Consider the following 8,742-nt stretch of genomic DNA (forward strand, 5'->3'; position numbering starts at 1 on the left):
TTCTGATGTATTGGCCAAATATCAATGTGTATTTACTAAGGGAAGCACAGGGCTTTAGAAGTTCAATTTCTTTTTGGCCATCTATGAGAGACATGAAACAAGGAGATTAAATGCCAAAAAGCCACCTATAAATAACACTGAGGATATAAACCCACAAAAGCCAGGACATTCGCAGCGAAAGCAGCTGCCCTTTCCTCCACACCATCACGGTGGTGCTTTTGATTTTGTTTACAACAGCGTAGTGCTGAGATCGGAACATCCACACCTGTGCTTTGAACCTGGCTCGCTCTCTCTACCAGGCTGTATGGAGATCTTGCTTAGATGCTGTTTATCAAAATCCCGCCTTGACCGAGATGCTGCAGTTGTATTTTTTCCCCAACCATAGCAGAAACCCCCATGGAAAAGCCTGTCCACTTAACACAGCAGACAAACAGCCAAAAAAGAGTCGGACGGAGAGAACACCACACATTGCCAGGGAAGGGTGAAAAATCTAAAGGATCTTTGCTCTGACAGAGGCAATAGCAGATAGGTTTGTGTGTCTTGCAGCTGGGCTGAACTAAGTGCTGATGCCCTCTGTTGGCACCTTTTGGTAATGCAATTGGCAATGCCAGCTGATAACTCTTACAACAATCCGATACACTATTATTATTATTATATACCATATTATTTGTAGAGTGGTAGTGCCCAGGAACCACGGTCATGGACCAGGACTCCATTGTGCAAACGCAGAACAAAAAAGACAGCACCCTATCTAGCTGACAATCTAAACTTGCATTTGGATGGCAAATGATCACCTCATTTATAAGCCACCAATATAACAATGCAAACAGTATATTGAGGCAATGGTGCCTAGTATTTGGAGCAGGGGACTGAAAGTCAGGAGGCCTGAATTGTTTTCCTAGCTCTGCCAATGATTTGCTTTGTGGCCATGGGGGAGTAAGACCTCTGGGCCTCAGTTTACCTCTGTATCTATCCCCTCTCCTCTCCAGTCCCCCAAGGGAAGGGACTTTAGGGATAGCTTGGTACTGAACGGGGGAAGCTAACACATTCTGAGCTGCAGCTGCTAGCAGGATGGAGTTCTGTTAGCAGCGCTGAGAAGAGTTTATTGTCCTCAGTTGAGGAGCAGCAGTGCAGAAGCAAGAGTCACTGAATAGGTGGCCTTTGCATCCAGTAGATCTCGGTGCTGGGACTCTTTGTCTCTTCCCTGGGGAATAAACCCTCACACAGGGGAGAGAAAACCCCCCAAATGGCCCTGAGAAAAGAGTGAACACACCGTAGTCACTTTAACCGGATTGGATCTGCTGCTAGCCTCATCCCCAGTGGGATGTCCCCATCCCATGGACCAACAGGCTGCAAAGCCGCCCCTCGTCCAATCGAGTCATGCGCTGCCTTGTGTATCATGGCCAAAGTTGTCAGCCAAACTCTTGTTGCAGAGCTCTTTACTGCTGGGGGATGATGCAAGAGGCAGGACGGGCCCAGCTGGATTGGCAGCACCCAAGTGGATCTTGCAGTGCTGGGTTAATCTCCTCTTGTCTTGTAAGCTGCGTCGGTGACCGTAAGGGGACTAACATTCAGTGGGGGTGTTTTGGCTGGCTAGCTCCCAGCACTAAAAGAATGGGGAGGGGCCAATGCTCCAGGTCAGCCTGATTGACAGGGTGGGCAGGCTAATCCGGGAGTCAGGAGGCCAGGGTGGGTCCCGTCCTCCTAGGGTGACCAGACAGCAAATGTGAAAAATTGGGACAGGGGGTGGAGGGCAATAGGAGCCTATATTAAGAAAAAGACCCCAAAATTGGGACTGTCCCTATAAATTCGGGACATCTGGTCACCCTGTGTCCTCCATGTGAGCTGGAATTGCCTGGATCAGACAAAGGGCGGCCAAGCTAAGGAGAAAGCAGGGGGCCAAGCGGAGCTGGGAGCAGAGCTGGGCCAGCCAGAGGGGCCAGAAAAGCAGCCCAGGAAGCAGGTCAGAGCTGGGACCAGAGTCACGGAAGCAGCCCACAGAGCAGATCCTGTGCTGGGAGCAGGGCTGGGCCAGCCAGAGACACAGCCCAGGGAGAGCAGATCCTGCGCTGAGAGCAGGGCTGGGCCAGCCAGAGACACAGCCCAGGGAGAGCAGATCCTGCGCTGGGAGCAGGGCTGGGCCAGCCAGAGACACGGCCCAGGGAGAGCAGATCCTGTGCTGGGAGCAGAGCTGGGCCAGCCAGAGACACGGCCCAGGGAGAGCAGATCCTGTGCTGGGAGCAGAGCTGGGCCAGCCAGAGACACAACCCAGGGAGAGCAGATCCTGCGCTGGGAGCAGGGCTGGGCCAGCCAGAGACACGGCCCAGGGAGAGCAGATCCTGCGCTGGGAGCAGGGCTGGGCCAGCCAGAGACACGGCCCAGGGAGAGCAGATCCTGTGCTGGGAGCAGGGCTGGGCCAGCCAGAGACACGGCCCAGGGAGAGCAGATCCTGCGCTGGGAGCAGGGCTGGGCCAGCCAGAGACACGGCCCAGGGAGAGCAGATCCTGTGCTGGGAGCAGGGCTGGGCCAGCCAGAGACACGGTCCTGGGAGAGCAGATCCTGTGCTGGGAGCCGGGCTGGGCCAGCCAGAGACACGGTCCTGGGAGAGCAGATCCTGTGCTGGGAGCCGGGCTGGGCCAGCCAGAGACACGGCCCAGGGAGAGCAGATCCTGTGCTGGGAGCAGGGCTGGGCCAGCCAGAGACATGGCCCAGGGAGAGCAGATCCTGTGCTGGGAGCAGGGCTGGACCAGCCAGAGACACGGCCCAGGGAGAGCAGATCCTGTGCTGGGAGCAGGGCTGGGCCAGCCAGAGACACGGCCCAGGGAGAACAGATCCTGTGCTGGGAGCAGGGCTGCAGCCCCAGAGCCAGAGGGGCCAGAGAAGCAGCCCAGGGGGCTGGAGGCAGGGCAGCAGCATCAGTGCTGAGGCCGAGTGGAGCTAGAGCTAGAACAGTGGAGCTGGGGCTGGCGCTGGAGCAGTCTGAAGCCGGGTGCGGTGAGCAACTGGGGCCAGCCAAAGGGGGACCCTGGGCAAAGGGCCCAGCGCAGAAAGACACCCCCAGCCAAGGGTCCTTGCAGGCCAGACTGGGAGGGGGATCTTAACCCGACGGGGGCTGACGCTGGGAAGAAGGGTCCCACCACCCAAAGCCCGGAGGTGTGTGGCCACCACCAGAGCAAGTGTCCAACCGGCAGCGTCCCTGGAGCACAGCCAGGGCCTGAGAAGGAGGCCTGGGACCTACAAGGAACAGACTGTGAACTGCCCTGACATTCCAGAGACACTGTTTGTGATGTTCCCTGTCACCGTTCCCATTTTTCCTTATTCCTTTTTAAACTAATTGTAGATTAAATAACTTGTATTTGCTTTAAATTGTATGAAATGATCAGTGGGTCAGGAAGGTGCCCAGTGCAGAGAGCGGACCCCGGCGTGGGGACACCCTAGCCCCTGTCCTAGGTGACCACAGCAGGGTTGGGGGTCGAGCCCCCCAGGGATCTGGGGCCCAGCCTTGTTGGGGTTACGAGGACTCTGCCAGACAGGAGAGTGGAAGGAGAGGCCTCGAGGGCAGGAGGCCTCTGGGTAAAGGAAGTGGGAGCGAGGACTCAGATCCTTCCGCTAGCCCATTTCACGGGGGCCGTGCAGAAGCCAGGAGGGTTCCCCACAATAGTGGGACCATTCCCCTGCTTACATCTGGAAGCCACTGAGAGATGACGCGTGGGGAGCCCCACGATGGCTTTTATACAGAGGAAAGCTGCACTTCAGAGGGCTGCAGCAGAGCTGTCTGTCCCCAACAGGGGAATCCCTCGGCGCTCTCCTCCCCGGGCTCCATGAATCTTTGGATGAAAGAGATGGTTTATTTGGAGGGCTGAGTCCCCGTCCGTGGCCCCGGGCAGACGGAAGCCGCATGCAGCACCTGTCGATGTAGGGCCCCCCTTTCCTGTACACATGACAAGTGCATGGTAACGGCTCTTTCTGAAACAGGGCCCCTAGGTCAGCGCGAGAGCAGCTGCTCCGCGGAGGCTGGAGGGTGCATTTCCCAGTGCCTGTGCCTGTAAATCTGACTGGTGTGTTAGTGCTTGTTAAAACTCCCACTGGAAAGTCCTGCCTTTGCGAGGGTGAAGGAGTCGGTGACTGATTCTGCCCTCTAATGGCTGAGCCACAAAGACACTGCAGCACCTACTACTGCTGGGAACCGAGAGCGTTTTCCTGCACGGTTCAGTGAGAGCTGGAGGCCTGGGGTGCTGTCCCAGCTCCGGGCGCGTGTCCCTGCTGCACATGGACTCCTTACACCCTCACCATGGGACTAGGCTGGACATTAGGAGCTCGACCCTGCCCGGGGTGTGTGTGAAATCAACGGGAACCAAGGGCACCCCTTGAAGGCTTGGCTCCTGTATTGAATAATGATCCATTCCTATTTCCCACTCTGGCAGCTCACCCATGTCTCTGCAGACCCTTCCTTGCCGTACACCTCTGCGGAGGCAGCTTGTACCGCCCCCTGCAGGGTTTGTGGCTTGTTTGGATGCACCGAGGCACCGGCTTTGCACTCCCCTTTGCCTCTGGGAGTGCAATGGGAGTGGAGCCGCCTCCCTGGTGCAGTCTGAGCCCCAGCCAGACTGCGCGGTAACTACGCCTCTCGCTGGCCGTCCATTCCAGCAGATGACACAGACACCCTGTGCCTGGCCTAGAGAGGGGCCCTTTGAAGCTCCCTGCACCAGGCTATGTTTCTCCTGGCAGGGCAGGCGTCTCCGGCCATAGCATAGCCCTGTGGCCTGTGTCAGGCGATAGGCACCCTCAGACTGGGCTAGCATCTCCTCCCTCCTCCTGTCCTCTACTGCACAGCAATGAGCGGGGGAGAAGAAAGCATCCCCTTCCCCTCCCCCAGAACCCGAGCGGAACAGATGTGAACCAAACAGGGCTCCTTCTACATCCCCTAGCCAAGGCACCGAGGCTTGGCAGCCATCCTAGGACACGGACAATGGGAGGCTGGCTGTCTGCGAGCCATCCTGCGCTCACTCGACAAGAGTCGTTTTCTGCTGCCTGGCTCTGGCAAGCAGCGCAGGGATCTCTGGGGCTGGGCCTGCCAGCCTGCTGGAGAATAAAGGGAGAGACGGCTCCGCTGTGCGGCCCCGCTGGCCGTCTGCCCATCCATGAGTGCTAGGTGATACAGCCTCCCCTCTCCACAGTGAAGCCCCGGGGCTGGGAGGGAAAGGAGGCTACCTGATTTCCCCCTTACACACTCCCCAGAGAGGGCATCCAGGTAGGACCAGCTCCAGGCGCACTGTGCACTGGGTAAAGGACCACATATAGTCCTGTGCATTCTTCCTCCCCTCTTCCCTTCCTCAGGTGGAGAATTTGCTTTCTCATCAGCCAGCTTTGGCTGGCGCTGCTAAAAGCACAGCGAGCGCTCCCCTTCCGAACCGACGGGTGCAGGCACAGCGCGGCCTCTCATTTCAATCGGCTCTAGTCACCTGATTGGGCGCTGGTGTGTGGCGGAAGCGGTGCAGGGCAGGAATTTGCTAGCAGAGCTCCCTCGATTACACTGGATGGGTGGAACTCTTTGGGAGCTGTCTTGCATGGATGGGGCATCACAAAAGCGCATTAGCTTTGCTGGAGCGTGACGCACTTCAAAAGCATGCAGTTGTGCAGAAAAGCGAGATTAGGTTTTTACTCCCTCTAACTGGCCACTGCTGCATCATCATCTTTGCTCTCTCTCTCCCTCTCTCTGGCATTGCCTTCTCCTACTTTCACATCCAGCCGGACAGCAGGACTCATTAAACAAAAGGAAAAAACTAAATAAAGCGTAATGTTGCCCCTTCTTCTGATACCAGCTTTGCTCCTCTGCTGATTGAGAGCAGACATCTGGGGTCTTGCAGTTCAGTTTCCCAGTGTAGGAGAAATCAGTGATGTGGTGTCTGGCTAGATATTTTATTTATACACATACACCAGTCCTGCAATTAGATAGTTAAGCAGCAGGCCGGGCATCCCTTTTTCCAGGACTCAGCCCCAAACCAGTGCCTGGCTCCCAGGGAATGCAGACATTGGCTCTAACCAGAGCCCAAGGCAGAGAGCACTCTCCCCTGTCCCGAAACTCTGCACACAAGCCTTGCACAACCCAAATCTAGAAACAAAGCATATCTTCCCAAGAGTTCAAACTTGCTTGCATGCTAAGACAAAGAACAAGGAAGACTCTGTGTAACAGCTCCACCTGGTGAGACCTGCCATAACAATAAATTACATTAGCACCATAGGAACTGCAGATTGGGTCAGACCAATGATCCGGATAGTATCCAGTCTCCAGCAGTGACCAGTACCACGCAGGGAAAAGTTCCAGAAACCCCATAACAGCCAATTATGGAATAACCTGCCCAGAAGTCCTGTCAGTTAGTGGCTGGTTTATCACCTGGAGCAGGAGGGATTATATCCTCTCTAAACATTTTCTCCTCTTATCAGTGGATATTCATCATCCCTATACGATTTCCATCCTTGTTTGAATCCTGATATGCTCTTGGCCTCAGTGATATCAGTTGGCAGGGAGTGCCATGAGTTAATTTAATCTTCCCCTAGCAACTGGATGTGTGTCTGTTGCAAAAAATGCATGAATTTGGGGACAAGATGAAGGAAGACACACAGACTATGATCTCCTACAGGAGAAAGGCTCCTTCTTCCTCCCCACTCCCCTGCACCAGCCTCAGTCTATTATCAGGGCCTACTGGGCCGTGTGCATGGCTAGATGATAGGCTCGCTGGGCTAGGGACCTTGTTTTCTTACTTGGTCAGAAAGCGCCACTCTCACCGATGGTGCTATAGAGAGAGGCAGTGTAGTCTATGCGCTAAGGCGCCAGGATGGCAATCAGCACACCTGGCTTTTCTTCCTCTCTCTGCTACCGCCTGTCTCGGTAACCTTGTCACTTCACCTCCCTAAGCCCATCTTTCCCCTCCCACCCTTTGTTTCTTGTTTGCGTCGGCTGTAAGACCTTTGGGGCAGGGACTGTCTGTCTCTGGGTGTATTCAGTGCTGAGTCCGAGGTTGGGGCCTCTGCGTTCTACCACAATACACACCATCAATAACACGAGCAAAGCAGCGCTGTGTGGTGTCCAGATAGTGGTTCCAGCTATTTGAATGGGGGCTGGACAAGCAGGTGGCTGAAGCCCTCCCAACCAGTGCAAGATGGAAATGGAGGCAAAGAGGGGAGAGGCTGGGGTGTATTTTCAGTTTGCAAACTGCTCCGCTGGGACCCTCTGCGGGGTAGGGAGTGTTTTTCACTGCCCACGGTTGACAAGTAGGGCCCCTGCATTCCAGTGGGTAATGGGATCCACCAGCTGACCTGTTACCCACCCCCTATCCCCACTGAGGGCACTACATAATAAGGAGAGAGAATAATCTCATCTTGCCTTCCTAAGGAGAGCATGGAGACCGGCTAACCCTCGGATAACTTTCTTTGGATGTCATCCCAGCCCCTTCCCCTCCCCCTTTGGCTCCAGTTTCTCGTGTCACATCTGCAGGGAGCGGGGAAGGATGAAAGCCCCGGCCCTCCCTTAGAGAAGATGGCAGCAGCCTTCCCCTTAACAGCCGAGCTGGGAGCCTGGAAGCTGCCGCCGCCTTCCTCTGCACCTTGCTCCAGCCTGGGGATGACAAATATCTGAAAAGAACTCGCTAAAGGCCACATTGATTGATTATGAATCTTTCACGGGGTCGGGGTCACGTGTCTGCCTGAGACTCTGAGGGAGAGAGAAGCGGCACTTAGCCTGAATGAAGCTGATCAGCTGCTGTCCGGAAGCAGGTGGTGAGATGTGATCCCAGGGCTTGAACGGGGTAGGTGGAAGTGGCCCACCTCTGGACGGTCCTGCACTCTCACAGTCTGATACAGCTGGGCTAAGTTACCATAGCTGCATTATCCTTGGGGGTGGCCGGGAGCAGAGCCATGCGCAGGGAGGAAGTGTCTCCTCGATAAACCATCCCTGACCCAATCCACATGTTGTACCACTTTGTTTCCATAGTGCCTTGTGTCTCCCCTTTGGCTTTGGATTGAGGCCAGGCTTCCTTCTCTTTGTTTCGTGGGGCACTTCCCAAAAGGACCACCTCCCCTGAAAAGGGCTGCCAGGGGAACCTTGTTGACAGAGGAATTCCGTTCACCCACTCCCCACAGGGCTTTGTTATCTGAACTCCATGCTAGCAGTAGGTATTGGGTTTACAGCCCTGGAGACTGATGTCTTCTCCACAGGCCAGGCAGCAGCAGTGCAAACTTCTCCCCTGGTGAGAGGTTTCCACACTGACTGGTGGGGACTCACATCCAGGAGGGGAGAGATTCAGTCTTCATGGTTCAATCAGCCCTTGGCCTCTTTGCCGAGACTGTGAACCTGAGTGCCCGCCGTAGTGATCGTTTTCAATGAGAATGGTGACTTGGTTGAGACATGAGCCGAGGCACACCACCTATGCCTGATCCGTGATTCAAAACTACCTATTCCTGATGGACGGGAAGCTATAATCCAGACCTCGCCTTTGTTGACAGCAACACTGAAGTTATGTGCAAAAAAGATGTACTGGAATCCATCCTGTACACACAACACAGACCAACCGCAATCGGTGCCTTCAACTTTGGTATCAATGTGTAGACCCTTCAATTTCCAGAAAACAGATTGGAAAGGCTTCTCTGAAAACCCTGGCAAAAATTGATTCATATCAATCCAACCCCAGAGAATTATGACCTCTTCGTGAATGCACTGTGCAGTACCTCTAAGAGGTATATTCC

The sequence above is a fragment of the Mauremys reevesii genome, linkage group 19 (genome assembly GCF_016161935.1).
Source record: "Mauremys reevesii isolate NIE-2019 linkage group 19, ASM1616193v1, whole genome shotgun sequence".
In the NCBI taxonomy this organism is placed as follows: Eukaryota; Metazoa; Chordata; order Testudines; family Geoemydidae; genus Mauremys; species Mauremys reevesii.